The sequence below is a fragment of the Octopus bimaculoides genome, chromosome 5 (genome assembly GCF_046866305.1).
Source record: "Octopus bimaculoides isolate indiv1 chromosome 5, ASM4686630v1, whole genome shotgun sequence".
NCBI lineage: Eukaryota > Metazoa > Mollusca > Cephalopoda > Octopoda > Octopodidae > Octopus > Octopus bimaculoides.
Window position 1 is genome coordinate 106,504,131 of NC_142932.1, and position 21,494 is coordinate 106,525,624.

The window sequence follows — 21,494 nt, forward strand, 5'->3', positions numbered from 1 at the left end:
TATAAATTTTCCATTCAAGATATATTCCAAAACATTTTTGGGAATATACATATGAATCCTACCCAAAAGGGTATTCTATAATTTCTGATAATGATAGACCTAAAGATCACTCCGAACATTTGTTTTTACATTGCTACACAAACAAGGCCTTCTACAAAATGTTCAAATTGGCTTATCTCTGCATGGAAAAATACATTAAAAATATAATTATAGCTTTAATCAAATCTGTTAACCTAATTACATTTAATGGCACTTTAAACAAACAGTTGTTAAATTGATTCCAAACCTTTTGTTTGTGACTGGGTTTATTTTTATACAATGAGTAATCAAAATGAAATGGAGAATCTAAAAGTTTACTAAAATATATAAACTTATACTTCTCAAAGAAAACTTTTATGGAAGGTTAAAATATTGCCTTGAAGTTTTTGAAACTGAAATTTTATTGAAAAGAAAGTTATATGATTTTTAAATACATTTATATAATCTAAGATTTTTAAAAATGCAAATTCTTCAAAATCCTTTTTAGCCTCATCTACTCTTCAAAGCATAATTCCACCTAATATGAAAGAATGAATGAAAAAAATAGAGCACATCATTACAAGTCTGTATTAAGTGTAATGTCAGTGACGTGGTTTGAACCCTCAATCACTGGATCAATGAGCAAACCAAAATTACAGGATAGTCACTATGAAAACAAACAATGGGCAACATCTGTTGGTTAGAAAGTGTCATAAGCTAACAGTCAAGATTATCTATAGCAGGATCAATCAGCTTAAAGGAATAAGAGAATAAGTTACAGAGAATAAAGAAAGGGCTGTTAACTCCATGCCAATATTTAAAAGAAAAAATTTTAAACACTGACAATAACAACTATGAAGACATTTCAGATATCCAAGAGAATTCTTTGACAAATTACAACTTTCGTACTTTTCAAAATTTATAACCACTGACAAACTAATAGAATGCAACAACCTGTATAACAAGATGCCTATCTCAATACGTTAACATGTTTACATCTGTTGCTGTTTAGCCCCAGGTCAGTCCTGATCGGTGAGGCCTGTGGTAAGATATTTTTGTCATGATCATTCCGTCTTTTACAGACTACCTTATGCAATGTCTTTTTTTTTTTTTTTTTTTTTTTTTTACCATTTCTAACAAGGTGTGAGATAAAGCAGATGCTCTCCCACTAGAAATTTTACATCTATTTTTTTTTTCTCTGACGGTGTGGTAAATCACGAAATTAGACGCTTGTACGAAATTTTCTAAATTCTTTCCAGTTTCCCGTATTATATTCACGCAATATTTAAACAGACTGAGACAATTACAAGGAATGGGATTCTTTCGTTCATAATAAACAACGTCAATTACTCAACCACTTCTAACTGGGAGGAAAGAAAATAGCAAACTGTAATGTTGGCAATGTGAATATATCCTTAAAAATACATAAGATGGTTAATCTGAATATTAGATAAGTTTTATTAGTTTACATGTGAAGATCAACTTGAGCTGCCCATATCTAAAGTAAATTCACCATCATGAATAAATAGTTAGTAATAAATTAATCACCGATCAATACTTAATGAGTAATATGCTATAATGCGTAAGTTCGGGGAGAAAACATAGTAAATAACTCCACAGAAATATAACATTCGTATCCAAAAAAACAACAATTATTAAAAATGAGATTATATTTTTGAAAAGAAATGACGGAGTTGTAAAAAAAAAAAAGTGAAATTTAATCTAATCCAGTTTATTTCTATCAGAAGAAAAAAAGAGAATACTCCATTCTCAAAAAGAGCAGACAAACATCTAATCAAAAGAATCAACACGTATATATATTCTAAGCGAAGTTTGTTTGTCTACTCCAAATCAAACATCAAGATTTAACTCCACGGATTACATTAAAAACTTAATTACAGGATGATACTAAGAAAATCTCAGTCTAAAGAGTTTAGTTACAACTATTTTATATAAAATCATGGCAAATGCCAAGTCCACTAACGTAATTGCCGTGATGAATTTAAATAGCATCATAAAGTTACAATATTTAACAAATGAAAAAGTTCGAGAATCGTGAGTTGTAAATGAAAAATTAAGGGGAGGACGACCAGTATGCAAAATCTATATATCCGAACTGATAGATCACATCGACTGATCGGTAGATATTGAATTTAATTAGTTGGACGAAATTAGCTGCTGCTGGTTGGTAATGCACAGCTAGTTCCACTTTTTAGACAAGCATTATTTGTTTCGCGTTTTTTGCTTTTATTTTTCATAAGAGGTTGCATACAAGAGGGAGAGAAATCAACCAAGAAAAATAGATTAACATAATCGAACTTAATCAATAATGTTTAACGAGTGTTAGAAGAAACGTATGAAAACCTGTTAAAGATATGAAACCTCATCGAGAGAAAGAAAATCAGACCCGAATGTCATACCCGATTATTAGTTTTGAAAAGGTTTCTGCAACGTTTAATTTGAGAATATCCATAAGTGAATTCAGAAACCCAAGTCACATGCACAACCAATTAGCTAGAATTTTACACAAAGAAACAAAATACTAAAAGATCAATAAAAGGTTTGATCCAATTTCTAAGAGAAACAAAATGAAAACGAAAAATATAAGCTAAAAATAAAGACCAAATAATATTGAGACATTGTAAGAAAATTAGGAAAACGAAAAAACTTAAGAGTATCAAATACACTGAAAGGTCAGTGGTAAAATACACTGATGAGAAAGCTTACAAATGAGTAAGAAAAAAAACATTAAAACAAGGATAATAAATGTTTTAATGAATAATTACAAAGGGACGCACCTTCTGTAGGCAGTAGTTATCACACTGATGGTAAATGTCCGACATTGAGCAGCTCAAGACTTCTATGAAAACGTTATAGAAAAAAAAAAGTGTTGCAGAGACAACGAAGAGTAATCGAGATCTACTTGTAGAAAAATAAAACAAGCTTAGACGCATGTGTATAAGAAAGATAAAAGTTGCAAATGTAAACTGTTAAATAGGAAAATTGTTGAGACACCATAGTCATGTATTAAGTGAATGACACAGAGCGAAGGTGGCGGAGCACGTACCAACCAATCGAACATAGTGGACAAGTGCGAGTCCACTAAGAGGCCAAGGTTAAATATTATTGAAAGTTTTTTAAAAAATAGCTTAACAGATTTATTTCTATTTGAAAAATGCAAATGCAATTAATTCTATGCGAAAATAACACGACTAAACGTAAAGAGTTGAGAGAGAACGTCATTTAAACACACACACACACACACACACAGACAGACAGATATCCGCGAAATGAGCCAAAAAATAAGCAATCGACAACACAAGGTAACGCGCTTGACACAATGAATGTGAAGTAATTTCACAAATATGAATCGAAGATAAGAAATAAATGATCTAAAATAAAGGATGTCTGAGAGCTAAATGAAATCAGCCAGTCTTACCAGACAGTCACGCTTGTGTTTCATGGCAATATGGCGGCAATTACAGGAAATGTACCTATTTACGACTGCCGTAAAAATGAATAACGTCCGACTTAACGCAGAATATTTACTCTTTTTCAATTTTCACTCTTCTTTTTCATTTTCAAAGAAAAATAAAAACATTTTCAAATAAACATACGCAGTAAGTATTGGTTTTTGAAAGGGTCAATGGAATAAAACGATCAAAAATTTATTTAAGTGAATGTTAAAGAGCATCAGTTCTGGGTTATTTCCCCTGATTCAATGCGTTTGAATCTCGGGGGTGGGGAAAGTAAAAGGCTTGCTTTACACGTACTGCTTGCCAAAGTTTGTGACTGCAGAATAATTTGACTCAATTTGAAAGAAATGAATTTATGAATCTGAAATGGAAATTATTAGCTACGACAGTTACTTCCCGACACATTATTAGTAGCTCGCATTTTTATTATATTTTTGTTTTATTTTTCTGTTCCAACACATCAATTATAAAACATATTTTGATGGTGACGATGCTAGACGGGACTTAGTGCCATGTCAGCTACTTCACAACATCGTACAAGAGGCATCACCTAATCGTGTCCTTATTTTGTGTGTATACGCGAATATTATGGATTATGGCCATCTTTTTTTCTTTTTGAGAGGGTGAATATGTTTAATTCCCAAATAATGCATCAGAACATCTGCATTAATGGCAATATTTTGACCATATAAAGATAAAGTAAATCAACTAAATATCCACTAAATATATTCGAGATTTCTTCAATAACCAAGGATTATGACTCAGTCTTATTTAACGATCACATATCGGTCGGTATAAAACCCCTTTAGCAAGCTCAGCTATTAACAGTGAGATGTTAAAAGAATAACATTTACATACGTAGTAAGAGTTTCGGTACGTTTCTTCTCAGTACAATAGTTTATTTGCAGTTATGTCCGTACAAAACCAACTGTTCCATTAACAAAAGAAAAACATGACCATTGGTGTGCGAGAGTGTATATATATATATATATATAAATTTCAGTGCGTCACTTGTGTTTAAAGGATGTAAACCTATGACGAAAATATCGTAGCGAGATAGCAGTCTGGCCACCAGAAGGAAATTCCATGAACTGGGAACAAAATTCCTGAATTCTAAAAAAGTATTCACACGTCACGCTAACGCAAAAATTTTATTAATAAAAATAACGAAGGTAACGCCTAGCATCGAAAGCTCGATGCAGGTTTGTAAAAACCTGCAATTTCTCAAGTTATTTACTTAACAATTAAAATGATAAAAGAATTTTTAGTCTCAAAACTTCCAGTGTACTTAAGCAACATTTATTTTATAAATAAAAATTCAAGCAGGATCAATTTACATTCGTTTCAACCTGAACACACACACAAAAAAAAAGTAACTATATCTAATAAAAACAAGAATAAACTGTAAACAAACTAATCAAAAGGAGCAAAAATAATTCAAGATACTTCTACATATAACACCATATAAATGGTTTCTTTTAACGAGCTCTCTAAGATGGCCCCATAGAAACCTGGCTCTAAAAGTAGCATCTACAAATCTATCAATTCCCAAGTGACGAATTTGTAAAATTGTTTGAGCATTAAATAGTGAGTTCAAATCCCACAGAAGTCAATTTAGGGTAATTAAAAAAAAACACATATTTGGGACTGAATGTCTTGTATTTGTTCTGGTTCAAATTCTGCTGTGGTCTACCCATCATCCAATTTAACACTATCAGTTGGCACCATCCTCTTCATTGTAAGCATTTGGATTAAGTCACTTGTTATGGGACACCTTCCTTTTTCTCACTCATCAGACTTGGAGGTCCTACAAAAAGGTCACAGCTAAAAGATAAAAAATGTTCATTCTTTTCCAGTGAAATGAAATCAGCCAAGACCTTACATTAAGTTGCAATAACTTCAACCTCAAACAGAATGGCATACTTTTTGGGAGGGCATTTAGTCAACTGATCTGATACTTAGTAATGAGTTTGCATTACAAAATTGACTAAAGTGGAGTCAGAACTCAGAACAAAAAGGTGGGTGCATAAATACAGATGTGAAATAATAAAATCTGAAGCTTGATACTATATCTTTGTTTAACATGTATTTAATCATTGTCAGTCTTCCTGTGTGTATATAGAAACATACATAAAATTGCAGTTTCACTAGATTTCTGATCCTGCATCCTAGATTTTAATAAGAGATCACACATAATCAAAGACTAAATTTCCACTATCCATTCATTCAATAAAATTATTATAAATATTAATGAAAGTAAAATAGGTCTAAGGCATGGCTGAGTGGTTAAGAAGTTTGCTTCTCAACCACGTAGCTTTAGGTTCAATCCCACTATGCAGCACCTTTGGCAAATGTCTTCTGCTATAACCCTGAGCCAATTAAAGACTTGTGAGGGTATTTAGGAGACAGAAACTGAAAGAAGCGTATGCAAGACAATTTTTGTACGTGAATGGCTAAATCAACAATGTATTAGACAACTTGCTAAGAAATAAGCAGCTTTATCATGTTTTCAGTATTGCACTATTTGTAGACTCAGTATACGGCTCAGTCTATTTAGCTTAAAAACAAAACTCACTGCTTTGGCATGCAAATTATTGTCACAATGTTTTGAATTTATCATACATTATCTGAAAGCTTCAAGATTTCAATGATATGATATTGCAGGGTAGGTGTGAGAGATCAGATCTTGCTAGTTTGAACATAAAACAGAACATTTGAGCCAGAAATGGCCAGTTTAAATGCTTAAGAGTTAAACAGAGGGAGCACTTTGAATTGTATGAGTGTGCCATTGGCTTGCAGCACTATTCAACATCTCCAGTGGTTCTAGGCTACAGAGGATTACACTCTGCTGAGCTAACTTGCTCTTGATATATTATGTGAAATCGAAATTCATTGATATTTGTCCCAAAACCAAATGGGTTACACAACACAATGGCTTACGGAGGTACAAAGGGATGTGATGAATGTGCTAAACTACTAGCCACAAGTACACTGATCAAAAATGGCATCCAATATTGTACTTTTGAGGAAGGAACATAACTATATTAGCTTTTGTCTGGATAGCTGCTAGCAGAAACAAAAATATAAAAATTGTTGCAACAGTTTGTAAATGATCACAACTGCATATACCATTATAGTCATCCAAGCATAACAGAAGTGGATGTAAAATGTGATGGGTGAGATGAGAGAATAATTTACAAGATTAGATCAACAGACAAAATTTGGAAATACTTTTCCATGTTCATATACTATGGTTCCAAATCATTCCAGTCACTAAATTTTTTTTATACAAAATTAGCATCTGTTCAAGTGGAAAATGCAAATATTTCAAGAAAATATGGAATAGATACCTTAACTCTTTCAGTGCATAACCCACTCCAGAATGACTCAATATTGTTATTCCCTTATGTGCAGACTGCTCAACAGTTTGCTGTTTTTATATGTGACAAAGTTTCATGCAAAATATCAAACAGTTTTAGCTCCTCGGGGATTAAATGATGACACATCTTACATTCATTAAATTACATAAAAAGTTATTCCACATACCCACAAAAAACTACACTGCACTAAAAGAGTTAAAAATGACATTCTCTTTTCGTTTTTTGGACATTTTCCCATTGCAGGAGATGTAAAGCTCAAGTTGAAGATAAATGTATGCTTGAAAATGATAAAAAGAGGTTTTGTTATGGCCATCATACATTTCTGAGATTAGAAAAGACTATCTGGTATTTTAAGCTGAACTGACTTCAAACAAGAATACAGAATTTTGCTAATTTTTTTTCAAGTATAACATAGACAGCAATGGCTGGTAGAAGATAGAATATTGGAAAACATGTATGCCAGAAGAATGTCAATGAAGAACAGCCCCAATATCTGAAGGAAGATACTTAAATAATGCTTGAAGTAAGGTGGAGGGCACAGCATTTCAGGACAGCAACATAGTCTGAAGGATGACAATGTAGAACAGAAAATATGTCTCAAGAAATAGCAATGCATAAAGTAGGTACCATACAACAGTAAAAATTACTAAAAGAGGACAATATTATCCAATGGATAACAGTAACATAGTATGAAGTAAAACAAATATGACCCAAAGAAAAGTGGCTGGATAAACATGAGCAAATGAAAGTTGCTAAAATATGACATCATCTGGTCTCAGAGGTGGAAGTTATTGAAAAGTGAAAATAATATAACAGAAAACTTTAAAAGCTGATGGAAAGATGTATTTAATATAAATGAGAAAAAAAAATTGCATTTCTCAAAATATATGGAAAAAAATATCAAGAAAACAACATTGTCTCACAATGTCTGAGTTAATAGAAGCTGGAAATACTTACCTTTGAGAAACATAATTAAGAATAGAAATCTACCACCAAATTTTAAGACACATCTCTCTCTATACTCTTTCTACTGCTACTATAGTGGTTTCTGCTTGTCTGAAAAAAAACAAGCTGCTTACCACCTCTATCCAGACCCATCTAATGCTTCTCCTCCTTTGTAAACTGTTACACAAAACAAACCCACCAGTTCTGTGGAATTCCCTCTCCACCCATGATTTTTTTTTTCCCAAACAGAGCTTCTACATAGTAATTTTACCTGCTCGAACTAGTTGTTAAATCTCCATCAAATCCTGCTGTATCATCCAAAAACGGAAGATCACAGCGGATTATGTAATCTTAGCTGCATTATCTGAGAAAGACAGGATGGACATAGCTAGAACACCTTTCATCATAAGCATGTTCAATCATGTAGATGTGGGGTTAAACTACAACGACCAACTCAAGTACACACTGAACATAAAATAAATTGATCTAACCAGCCTGGAGGAACTTTCCAAAGTCATGGATACTGCCCTGTTCGTACTAAAAAATTAAAATAACTAAAACGCTATTTTAGAATATCCATTTTTTCTGCTTGTTTACTCTCAATAATCAAACAGCCCTATTGACTTCCTGGCTTTACATAAATAGGTTTACAAAGCAATCATGAGAGGAAAAAGTCTATCAAAATGGATACTGTATATGTTCACTCAATTTACTAGCAACAAAATTAAGTCCATCCTTCTATGTTTGAAAAGGATATACAAAGATGAGACGGTCATGGATAGAATGTCTTCAGTTACAGGTCCGCCCAATGACAACTGACCTTGAGTTAATACCCGAGAGAAAATGAACTAACCATCTTTTATAGTCAATTTAAGTTTTCAGTTTTGTCCCACACAGTAAATTACTACTCACACTTCATTACGTCTTTATTTGTAAACAGTTTTATAACAGAGGTGATTAAAAAAAGTAAATATATAAAACATTTTAGCATGTTTCTTTTCCTTGAGATGTTATTTCAAAAAAAAAAAAAAGAAAGAAAAGGGTAGAGTTTGGAAAAACCAATTATAACCAGTAGTTAAAAAGGAATAAAGAAAACACATTGTACTCAGATTTTCTCAATCATACTTCCTCTTCTGTACACCTGAGGCATTAAAATGATGCAGAAAAACAGTTAAGAAGCAAGATGGGGTGTGCAAAATGCTTTATAGTATTATATTTCAAGCGGTGCTTTTAATTTCACATCTCAAAGGTTCGGTTTTCTTTTCATCCCCTTGAGATGAATAAATTAAACACTAGCAATATATTGGAGACAAAGCATGATCTTTCTTCTATAGCCAAATCCTATTTTTTAAAGCCAAAGCATCATCTTTATCTAAGAGAGAGAACATTAAAGTTGGTCAGTTTTGTTTGTTTCTCTATGCGAGTATGGGTTAGATGAATATCTTATTCAGACATTGTTTCACAGCTAGATGCTCTTCCTGTTGCTTATCTTACTCCATACATCTTTGAAGATACAAGGCCAGTAACCATTGACAAAGGAAATGACAGTAACATCAGTGCCCATAGCCCAGCGATTTTCAAAAGTGCAAATGTTAACAAACACAGACATTTCCTGAATAGTCAATGGAAATAACTTCAGTCAGAAATTCACATCAGGTTTTGGCTTCATAAGAATTCAGTTCAGGGGTTTCTGTCATTTGCCTATTACTAAAGATTTCTGACATTAACAAAACATCCAAAGCTTGTGAGAAATATAATCATCAACATCATTTAACATCTGTTTTCCAAGCTGAATGATTTAAAAGGGAGTGGCAATCCAGAGGACTGCACCAAACTCTAAAGTCTGCTTTGACATGGTTTTTTTCTAGTTGAATGCCTTTCCTAATGCCAGCCACTTAAATTGTACTGGATGCCTTTTACATGGCACCAGCACTAGTGAGGTTACCAACTAACTTGCAAGACAAGACCCCTTCAACTGGTAGGGTAGTAGTATTGAGGGAGGTGGCTTTATACAAGGTGATAAGAGACTAAAGTATGATAGAGGAACAGAGGTCTTGCTTGTGGAGATATATAGTCAAATGAATTACTCTCAGTACACTGACTGTAAAAGAGACATACCAAAACACTGTAAGACATTTATTCTGACAACTGGCCATTTTTGTCTGTATAATATCCTTCTTGAACTTGGTAACAATGATCTTTCATATTAGATTAAGATCTTTGATACTTAAATAGAAGAAACATGCAAAACAGTGGTATTCATAGCAAAATCTCAGGAAGAATTTAAACACCAACATGTAACATATTCTGATTTCAACTTCACTATCAGAAGTTCATAACATATAGGCTGAAAATTTTTTAAAAGTACATATTTCCATTTTCACATAAATATTTCTATCCATTGTGCTTTCTAAATCACTGACATTTTATTCTGATGAAAACGATCTTAAGCTTGAAAAATATCCTAAAAATAGAAATTTGAAGAGGGTTAGGGAGCAGTTGAAGAGAGCTTATACTTCATTCCATTTTATTATGATGGTCTGCTGAAAAATTAGAGAATTATATTTGGTGGAAAGGTCAAGTCTATTAACACAGTTGATTGACATTTTATTTAGGAAAGGAAGAAGAGTTGGGATCTATGAGGTTTCTAACCCAATAATAAAAAAAAAAATTAAGACATGCAAATGAAACAAGCTTCAGTCCTTGGAACCTTTTTCTTTGACATTCATTCTTCACTGATGAGATATCTCCATAGTTTGGTTCATTGAGAAATGTGTTAGGTTGTATGCTTGTGTAATTAACTAATGCAATATTAAACTTAACCTCATTATTCAAATATGTGTGCTAAAAAAAATATTGGATCCTAGGTTTGGTGAAAACAACATTTACACAGATATGAAAATATTCCACAAAGTAAAATGTTCTCATGTACAATATTTGATATAAAAATAAAATCCCCAAACCTAAATTTTATGAGAGAGAATTATAAAACTATCAGCAATACAAAACACATTTATAAATACTGTTGTATTTCTGATAATTCATAATACATTTTGGTGTATCAAATCACTAAAGTTATACAAAATCAAATAACAAGCAGCTACATTGTCATAGGTTGAGTAATGAATTGGTATCATATTAATTGCAATACATGTTCAATCTGGCAATGATTCTTAACCTTTAAGAGCCTTGTTGAATTGTATTTATTATAGATGATACAGTTCAAAGTTTTAAGCATCAAGAATGTAAACTAACAAGTGTTTCATTAGCCACAATGTTGAGCTAAAATCATGACATGGTTCCAGATAAAGATTCAGGATACAACTTTATATCCTTCTACAAATCATAAATCAAAAACATTGCTTTATAAGGACTAATATTAGTGCTATTGTGACACAGTAAACCTAAACTAACAAAATATTTTGTCAGTTTATGATTTTACAGGAGGTCAACTTAAAGAAAAAGTAATAAATATAAATGAAATTAAATAATAAACCACAAATTTATTCAACATTGAATATGACTGTGAGAAATCATATTCAATGTTACAAATAACTCGAAATTAACATAATAAAAAGGAAAATTTGTAAAATCAATTTGAAACTTGAGCATGAATTAAAAAGTTTTGTTGGACATCAAAATAGGTTTAAATTTCTTGTAGACATAAATGTCTGTTATACAATGTCACCTACATCACAAATTATACATGCAGAGATTCATTAAGCATACACTGAATTATTTCTGAAAGCTATAACCATCAGAATTTAAACTATGTGGAAAGGATTTTTAAAGTCAGGATGGTTTGGTTTTTCATGAATTTTAGGTACCCCACATTTTTTTCTCCCTCTTCTCAAAACTAGGTGGTTCTATAGCATAATATCTGTCCAGACAATATTTTTCATAACCTGCTTTATTCTCCATCAACTACAATCAACCAGCAGCCTACAACACTTTATCAGTTAATATACATCAACCATTTATAATCATCTTATTGATTTTCATTTAGTAAAAACTTTGTGACTTCAGTGACAAGAACATCATGCCTCAAAAATATTGTATAGCCTAAATTTCATATTAGGAGAAAATCCCTTTATTCACAATAGAAGATGTTCCCCAATACCATTACAGTCCATTGCTTTCAGTATGTGAAAAGTTGGATACACGGTGCTTGTAAATAATAGGTGTTTAACAACATTGAAGTATGGATTCACTGCTCCAATGATCTTTTTACTGTAAAGAAACTGTAGGAAAACAGACACACACACACACACGCTACCAAAAGTTAGCCCCATAGAATTTTGTATATATTTTAGATTATATTAATGTCTGAATTGGCAGCCATTTACTTCCAAACATATCTTGACTTAATTGATGCTTGTCCTTTGAACTTTCTCCAGGATTTATAAACTCTAATGTGATGCGCTCCTTTAAATCAACTCTCTTCTATTTAATTGAAGAAGGTCTGAAGATCAAGGTGGCTATTAAATGGGTCCACAGTCTAATCAACTTCTCTCGAAATTTGCAAAACTATAACGTAAATATAATCTTAAACATTTAATGTGATCTTTAAAATTTAACAGGGCCTGACATCTGTACATTTGGTGTAATATGCATGTAGCATTTATAAAGTTTACACACGTTTCAAGCCCTGTTTTTGTAAACATTTTAACTGTATAGCAACAATACACATCTATAAAATGCAAGGAGTAAATAGCATAGATATTGAAAATACTTAACAGAAGTTTTACAACACTATTTCAATTAAATCTAAAATATACTTCATAGAATTGGGGTTTTTTTTTTATTTATTTAAATGTCTTAGAATAATATAATAGATGTAATAAGTTCAATAAAACCTGACTCAAACTTATTCAACTTAACTGCTTAAATCTTAAACAGAATCTCATGCACACTAACATGAATGTAGCATTGTAGGCAAAGTTTTAGGCGATAATTAACACATAAAGCGCGACGGACCACGATTGTGGCCGTCAGGCACAGATCAACAGGCCATTTAATATATGGGCGTTTGTTGGGGTCTAATGTCACACAAACGCTCCGATACCCACCCCACCCCGAATGCAAGAAGACTAACAGTTCAACTAATGACTTTTCAGATGATGTAAAACTTGCCACCATTATATTCTAAGAAGATATTTTAACTATTTTTTTGTTTTTTGTTTTTTGTGTGCATGGTAGTCTCATTTTCATAAAATGTGCTCAGCAGTCCAAGCTATGTAAGTGCAAATCCCAGCGTTTTATGGGTTAAATCTCAGTTTACTGAGATATATCTTTCACGTTGTGATGGCAAACGCTTGTTCCATGAACACATGTATTTATTTAGTTTGCCGTCAAATCAGAGTACCAAACTCTAAATATTACTACAGTATGCGCTTTCTTCTTTCAATGCTCTAAGTTCAAACCTTATCCAATATGAATGACAAGGGGAGATAAGTTGACTATTCACCTCCCCTTACAAATATTCGTATAATACTGGTTTCTCTTGTTTTAATTTCAAAGTTCGGAATGAAAGATGTAAGGCTGCATTCTTTTTTTGATGCGCATTAATATGTTAAAAAATACCATAATTTTTTTTTTAATATACGAAACACATGCACACTATCTCACAAATATAAAACAACAAAAATTACTAAAGATACATTGCAAATTATCGACTATATTTTAAATTTGATCGTATATTTAAAAAAAAAACTGCAATTCAATTTTTCACTTATTATTTTGAAGAAAATATAATTTCATAGTAATCATACGAACCATTTAAAAGCTATTATTATGCCACTGAAAATTATATATATATATATATAAAGGCTTAACTTGAGAATTAAAACAATACTGAAAAAAAATCATGATGATCATGTGTATTTAAAGCAGCCAATATGACTCTCTCGACTCAACCGTCATTGCTCCAATACACTCTCATATATTGTATCAAAGCAAATATAACAAAACTGAAAGTGAAACAAGAGAATCCGAAAAAAACTACTGATGGTCTGCACCGGAACATATGATGCACAAAAGGCTGAATAAATTAGTTCGTCGTGAGGAAGTTGAAATGGAGAAAAGAAAATTACATTAAATGAAGGCCCATAATTTTGAATTATCTCCCCTTCACGGTTTCGTTTGGATTTTTATTGTAAAGTTTTTATTTTATTTTTATTTTTTAATTTGCTTTTGGTATCACGGTAAACAAAATTAAAAATTAATATACTTACTTGCAACTATTCGTGAATAGATATTTTGAAAACGTTTATAAAGTAGAGTCAATCAAATTCAAATATTAATCAATGAAATCTATCATTCTTATACATATGTCCGCTAGTTAAAATTAGAAGCAATTAAGAGATTGACTTGTTTTTCCACAATAAAAATAGTTATTTGAAATGCACCAAAACAGCCAAGGTGACGCAAAATGAAGTAATTCGAACCAGAATCAAAATCAAGTCACCTCCGTGGTTATAACCTCCAACACTTACTTGGTCGCACTCTCTTTAACATAATTAATAATTGTTCACATTAGCATATTTTCAATTATCTTTCGTCCTTTATTTATTTATTTTATTAATTTATTTCTCATCAGTTCCAATGAAAGACACTGGTTTCTAACATTGAAGAAGAAATTACTCTCATATACTTCATATTTCTAGTCCAGAATTCTGTACAGAAAGTTAATTTATCAATTCTTACAAAAATATTACAACAATGTTTAACATAATTAAATCTGCCACTTCCATATCTAGTACTTGATCTCATAAGAAAACAAAGTAAAAGGTGCCATATCTGGTATACATGTTCTCTTTCTCTCTTTTGAAGTTTAAAATGTCATTTGCCACTGTAAATTAAACTAACTTGCAATTAACATTTGTCATATTACTAGCAAATGTGACTGATCGGTAGGCAGGTTTTCACAAAATGATTTTTTTAAGCATATACTGGAGCCAATTAAAATATTATACAATGAAATATTTGGCAACAGAGACTTCTCTACATCATCATCACTATCATAATTATTCATATCTTCATATGCAACACACTTTAGTTTATATTACATTATATAATTACATTAAAGAATATACTTTGTTCTAAATATTAAAGACCGACAACCAATAATACACAATACAGCTAAAAAGAAACTTGTTAAACATATTAGCAACTGTTCCATAATTTCATTTTTGTAATCGGTTAAATTAAATTTTGAACGCGATTTCATTTTCAATTAAATCCTAACAAACTGTGGGTGTAGTTGCTTACGTATCATGACCGAATTGTGCTAAGTACTAAATGCAATTTGAGCATGTTTCTGCTCACCTCCACTATCTGCACAGTTTTTTGCTAACAGTAAATTTTGAAGTAGCTATAACAGAAATAGACAAAATAGGCACAGATCATGACAGTCGATGTCCTCTGGTGGACTTGGAGAATTGTTCGAGCATCAGACAAAATGCCTTGCAGTATTTCTTCTGGTCCTTTACGTTTTGAGTTTAAATCCTTTCTACTATAAGCACAAGGCCTGAAATTTGGGGAGAGGAGGCCAGTCAATTAGATCAACTCCAGTGCGCAACTGGTACTTACCTTATCAACCCCGAAAGGATGAAAGGCAAAGTCGACCTCAGCGGAATCTGAACTCAGAACGTAAAGATAGACGAAATACCGCTAAGCATTTCACCCAGCGTGCTAACGATTCTGCCAGCTGGCCGTCTTCTGAATTTAAATCCTGCAAAGATTAACTTTATCTTTCATCTCTCCAGTCAATAAAATTTTTTTGATAATAAAATAAAGTACCAGTCAAGTACTGGAGTTGATTTAATCAACTAACTCCTTCCCCAGATTCGACGTCATTTGTCTATATCAGAAACAATTGTTGTTGGTGGATATCCTAACACAGTGATTAAAGCGAGTGAGGTTACAGATTTGAAGCTGTGTGTGTATGTGCACAGTACGCTATGTTTGTCTTGACAGAGAGAGAAGGATAGTGTTTAAAGGATACTGTTGTAGTGTTCTGGGGTTTTGTAGCATAGCTAAGTGTTTGGGATGATTATACCTGTAACCATAAAGGCAAGAGCTGACACTGTTTCAATAAACAATGCCTCGTGTATGTCCAAGTTTTTTATTTAGAGTATTTTTCCTTATTTGATTTTTTTTTTTTAGTGTTAACCTACTCAATTGTACTAAATTCCCAGCCAAGGTCATTCTGTCATTGTTTTTAAAGCATAATGTACTGGGAACTACATTGTCCATTATATCCTGGGATTTCCTGAGGTTAGCTAAGATTCAGTTTGAATCAACTGCTAATTTTAGCAAGTGAAATTGTGTAATGCTTCTTTCATTAAATCAGACTACATGTATGTATTTAGAGATGTTGTTTAGCCCAGGTCAGCCCTGATCAAGCAAATCCATGGTGCATAGAGCTACAAAAAATTCATAGATGATTCCTTTCATATGACAAGTTTTTTTTAATCACAATCAAATATGCTACCAAGTAAACTTTTCAATATGAAAACACAGAAAAAAAAAATTATACAGCATTCAATTTATCAGTCAGCAAAAGCAACATTATAACAAACTACTTTTTCAAATTCTTTGAAATTAAAGCAATCAAGTAAATATTAGTGATACATGTTCTAAAAAGCATAGTTCTAAGACAGCATATTATATCCAGTAAATAATCAGTTAGACAGGCTTATGCAAGCACTATAGTGGTTTGGTATTGGTAATTAGAATAACTGATAACTAATCTCTAATCCTACAAAAGTTGATAGCGAAATATGAATAAAAGTATTGTTAGGACATTATAATTTGACTATCCCAATTCTCCTTCAATAAACTACATCTGCACAATGGACATGTTTGATCAGAGCAAGTCAATTGAATGTACCAACAACATTTTCTAGTTTATATTTACTACAAATACAAAGGACTTTAACAACCAGATTCAACCAGAAACTCATTTCAATTGAAAAGCATGCTCAATACATGTCACAAAGTGGTTTGACCAACACATTGGTACATTGACTCATTAATAAAATGACGGCCTGGACTATATAGCTGCCAAACTTAAACGCCTATACAGCTAACTTTTACTTTCTATCTTCCATAAGCACAAATCATTAAAGAGTCAACACTAGTTGCACTTGTACAGACATATGTTTATGTCTGTACATAAACATGATAGAAAGCAATCCAAATGGAAGGAATCTGGGGGAAAAGGAAGACTGAGAAAGACATAGGAAGAAATAGTGAAAGCTAACCTCACAAAGGAGATAACAAACGGTCAGAACAAGTGAAAAACTGCCATGCAAGAAATAATCAATTACAGAAAAAAAGAGAACAGGTACAACAATAATGAAGCCGTTACCTATTACTCGTCTATTGCAGATTTACTATTCAATGAGTTTGCTAAGGCTAAAAGTTACCCAACAACAGGTAATACTTTCTGAAGGATAACAGTTACACATCTCACCTGATCTCACTGTCTTAGGCATACAAAAGTAAGTGAAACAATGAATTAAATGCAAGACACTTTGAAAATAAATGTGCTCCAAAATGTAATGCACAGAAAGAAAAAAAAACTACTGTAATGAATTAACACCTCTGGTCACCTCTCAACATTCAGTTGTTTACATTTGTGCCATAAGTCTGCTTGAACACGAGTGTCACAAACTAATTAACAAGAGATGTTCAACTAAAAACAGAAAAAAAACCTTGAACAAATTTTGGTTAAATGAGTTTTCAGAACCATTACGGAAAGTAAATATTTGGTAAGGAAAAAAATATAACTTTTACATTATGAAGCTACCAATTACTCACTATTAACTGAAGCTAATGCATACATAATGTGTTAGAAATTCTAAAATATTCTATACTTCTTAATGTAATAAAATCTAGATACATCATTCTACTGTTTAACTTCATGTCACAACAAATGCAGCATCTGTTGACATGGAAACAATATTAAAATTAAATTTTTTATGGTTCAGTAAGAAATTTTGAGACAAAATAGTTGATAAAATTCAACAGATCTTTCCTTTGCAAGTATTAGATATCTTTTAGCTTATACTTGTCTTTTTGCTAAATTTACTTGTCGTAATTTTTAATGATAGCTACATTTATGTTTTTCTTAACTGCTGCTATTAAGCACTTTTGTGACATTTTTCTTGTAACTATATTAATAAATTTATAATACAATAGATTTTAAAAAATAAAAGAAAATATTCATAAAAATCTTGATTCTTCAACTTACCTCTTTTAGAACATCAAATTTAAGACTCCATTGTAACAATTAAGTAGAAGGTAAAAGACTAAAAAGCACAGAAGAAAAAGGTCATCTGAACATAAATTTCCACATAACCTAAAAAATAGAACACATCTACAACAATTTGATTTATATGTAATTATTGGCAATATATGAATGAACTGACTATAAATTCCAGTTTAGAATTACCCTAATTTGAGGTATTTCCATCATTCCTAATTTTAAATTTCTGTCCCAAGTCAAGATGAATTTAACATACATAAATTCCTTCTGTCTTCCATTCATCAAGCCGATTCTTTCTCTTCTATTTATTTTAGATCAGTTTTAATTACTTAAATTTCAAGTTTTCTCTAATCTACCTGTATTTTTTTGTAACCACATGTAATAATCCATGCCATGTGTTCACAATATGTTCATCATCATATTTAACATGTTTGTGAGTTTTCGTTCCTGTAAACATAGTACATTTAATTCTTCGCTGCCTTGCTTAAATCAGATCAAATTCATCAAATTCTTTGCAACAGACACTGAATTTAGAGATAAAAGTCAGATATAACATTGGGTACAAAAATACATATGAATTGTTTAATAAAATACTAATTATGAAACACCTTTCTGACAACATTAAAACTGTTTCAGTACATCTCATAACAATGCAAATATATTGAATGCACATCAAGTTATCTTGTGGAAGATTCAGACAAATTAAATGGTACTAAACCTGTTTTTATTGCAATAAATAGTTGATTAATAAATCCATTTGAATATGATATTAATCTATTTCAAATTAATTTCTCAAGTGACCTGGCATTTATTTTCAAACTAAACTAAAACAAAAAAATGTCCTTTTGACAATCAAAATGCTTACAGTGAAATATGAATTGATGACCTGTGGACTTCATTTAATCAACTCAATGCCCCTCAGATATATACATACTCATGAAATGTATAATTTGGTATTTATTTTCCATAATGGCATGGGTTAGACTGTTTGACAGGATATGATGAGCTGCAGGGTTGCATTGGGTTTCAATATCAGATACTAACACACACACACATTATATATAGAGAGAGACAGAGATCCTCACAGGATCTGCCAAACCATAGGGCTGCAGCAGGTTCCAATGTCAGCTATATATATATATATATATATATATATATATATATATATATATATATATATATATATATATATATATATCCCAATACAGCTCTGCAGCTCATCAGATCCTGTCAAGCCATCCAACCAATCCCAACATGAAAAATGGATGTTAAATGATGGTGATATATACATATGTTTTCAATGTCCTAAATCTTGATGATGAGCATATCTGGAATGCAGTTCATCCTACGGAAACTTAAGAATTGCATTCAGACAAAGGTAATGGAAAGTACCAAGCTAATGTTTTTGGTCTGAAGCACGTAACCTCAGGTTCCATGTGTACAGAAATATACTGAGAACAAAGGTAATACAGGTCTTGATTTCAGTCTTGGTTGACATAAGTAGTTTCCATTTTGCTTATCATGAATAAACTACAATGAAAAGCCCAGTCTTTAACGGTGAATCTGAAGTATGAAAGGCAGAGTGTTGTCTTGCATCATGACACAAGGCATGTGTATCCCACATCAAAACAGTCTTATTCAGGTTTATACAAAAAAATATTATTCTAGCAGAAGTAGAAGCAAAGGTGAGCAGCAGTAAAAAGTTAGCATAATACTTCACCATTTATGAGTTATATAATATCGAAGATATATTTTTTTAGTTATCATACAGTCATGTGACTTAAAATAGAAGTAAGAGTGATAATTAAATTATGTTTAACATTTCTAACAAATGGTGACATTCCTACAGTTTCTCTCTAAGAAGCCTGTTCTATGTGTCCTCTTATAGACACTACCATTTAGACTCTCTATTACATAATGCATTAAAAAAAACACAATTATAATGTCCTTACATTAATGATTTGTATTTAGAGCCAAAACAAGAGATACATACGAAGAGGGAGGGAATAACACTAGTTAATAAAACAAACTGGATAAACAGGACTAGTTTCAGAGAAAATAAACCTCCTAATGATCCTTCCTCACAGATATTCTCAATGTAATTGACATTCAACTTCACTTGATTCATTCATCAATAAATTCTAAGAACATGATGCATGCCATCATTAAGTTTGTTTTATAACTTTATTCCTAGTTAGGAGAGTAACAGAAATAGAGTTAAATTCCTTGATCAAGGTCATAATTCAAAACCTGTAAAAAGAGAAAAATCTTGTGATGATCCTACATGCTGACATCTACCCAACTTGGTTACAACGTTGTGGTTTATAGCTTACAGCACGTTCACTTCCTAAAGTCATCTTCAAAGTACTAGAGCATGTTTGGTGTAGCTTAATTTTGGAAGTAAACAAGAACATTACTTTTTGGTATTGTCTTTTTTCTTTTCAATCATACTACAGCAATAAATTTCGGAGTAGAGCTCATAATTCAACACAGGTGTGTGAGTTAATAAAAGTGCTTCAGTGAAGGCAAAGAGAAAAAGAAAAAAAAAAAGCAGTTGATGGTAAAAATACAGTGATTATGGTTAGTAGACAATTCTGATGTTCACTGTAAGATAGACAGATTCCTCTGAATGAATGATACAAATTTGCTAATCCAGCTTGTCATTGGATAATAGCATCTATAAACATACAATAGAGAAGAGAACCCAACAAACAGATTCCACACTACACTGTTCTGAACTATTTCACATAGAGATAAAAAAAAGAATTATCATTACAGCAAAGAATCAGATTAACTATTTAAATAACAAAATTGATGTTCGGTAATTTGAATATCATTTTTTTACACTTCTAGTGACACTCTGGTTAAGTTTCCCTGACCCTGTACCATACTCCAACCTTTCACTTGGCACACAACCACTTCTCTCAGTTTCTCTCCTTCTCTCAGCAGAGATGTCCTTGTCTTGCAAGCCACTTGGCAACACTGTAGGCACTGGTGCCATGTAAAAAGCACCCATGCTGGCACCACATAAAAGGCACTTGTATTGGCACCATGTAAAAACACCTGTGTTGGCAGAACATAAAAAGCACCCATGTTAGTGTCACATAAGAAGCACTCATACCACATTGCCAGGTAAAAAGCACCCATGCTGTTGTCATATAAAAACAACCAGTACCCTCAATAAAGTGGCTGGCATTAGGAAGGACATCCAGCTATAGAAACCATGCCAAAAAAGAATGACGACTGGAGCCTGGTGCAGCCCTCCAGCTCGTCAGCTCCTGTTTAAACAGTCCAACCCATGCCAGCATGGAAAACAGACTTAACTGATGATGATGATGATGGAGGGAAGGGAAGTATTGAAGAACAGAAAAGGTGTCTTGCATTAGAGGAGAAACATAACTG

General features: G+C 32.1%; 1 protein-coding gene across 7 annotated transcripts in view; it reads right to left on the minus strand.

Moving 5' to 3' along the window:
* The window catches only part of LOC106883585 (ankyrin repeat domain-containing protein 17), a 120,375-nt gene that overhangs the window by 55,686 nt on the left and 43,195 nt on the right, over positions 1 to 21,494 (minus strand). For 2 of the 7 annotated variants that reach the window (XM_014934655.3, XM_089352882.1), the window contains exon 1: positions 3,458 to 3,501. The exons of 2 other annotated variants lie outside the window; for them this stretch is intronic. The gene's annotated coding sequence lies outside the window, so the exon portion shown is untranslated. Of the gene's footprint in view, positions 1 to 2,816; positions 2,879 to 3,457; positions 3,502 to 4,352; positions 4,590 to 18,077; positions 18,181 to 21,494 lie in introns of those variants that run through there. 3 more of the 7 variants (XM_089352880.1, XM_089352883.1, XM_089352884.1) reach the window with 3 other exon arrangements.